This window comes from Melitaea cinxia, chromosome 18 (assembly GCF_905220565.1).
Source record: "Melitaea cinxia chromosome 18, ilMelCinx1.1, whole genome shotgun sequence".
Classification (NCBI taxonomy): Eukaryota; Metazoa; Arthropoda; class Insecta; order Lepidoptera; family Nymphalidae; genus Melitaea; species Melitaea cinxia.
In genome coordinates, this window is record NC_059411.1 from 1744 (window position 1) to 2500 (window position 757).

The window sequence follows — 757 nt, forward strand, 5'->3', positions numbered from 1 at the left end:
TCAGCCATTTCTTAACCGATTTGGCTGCGGTTTTCACCTTTGACACCTACTTCACCCCCTTTACACAACCCACCCCCTTACCCCCCCCTACCCCCCCCCCCCCCCAAATTTTATTTTCTTGAATTCCTTATCTATTCTTTAGTTTCACCACTTCTACAAAACCCACCCCCTACCACCCCCCCCCCCACCCCCACCACCAAAAAATTTTTTTTATTTTATTTTATTTTCTCCTTTTCTTTACCGTAACCACACACACCTAGCACCCCCCCTTCTTCACAACCCCCCCCCCCCCAAAATTTTTTTATTGTTCCGATTTCTTATACCTTACATTTGACTTAGTTTTACCTCACCCTGACACCATCCCCCTTTTCCCGTCATGGCTGCCCCTGCAGGGAAAAAAGATAAAACGAGCAAGAAGCTTCCATACCTGGGCTCCGACGTTCGAAGTGAAGCCAGCTTCCGCACAATTATCGAACAGCTTACTGAGACAATATGTCACGCTGTCCGTGAGGGCAAAAGCGTGACTTCAGTCAACAAGGATCTCATACAGTGCGCCGCCCAGGAAATTCGCGTGGCTTGTGAGACCTATCTCGAGATTAACATAGCAGAGCAAGAGAAATACGACCCCACTTTCAACTCGCCTATGTGTTATAAAAATGTCGTTACCGATCTGACTCAATTAGTTAAGGACGAGGTCTCCAAGCTGCGCGAAGAGATCAAGGCCGAACACTCCGCGACTTCCAAAAGTATTATATCG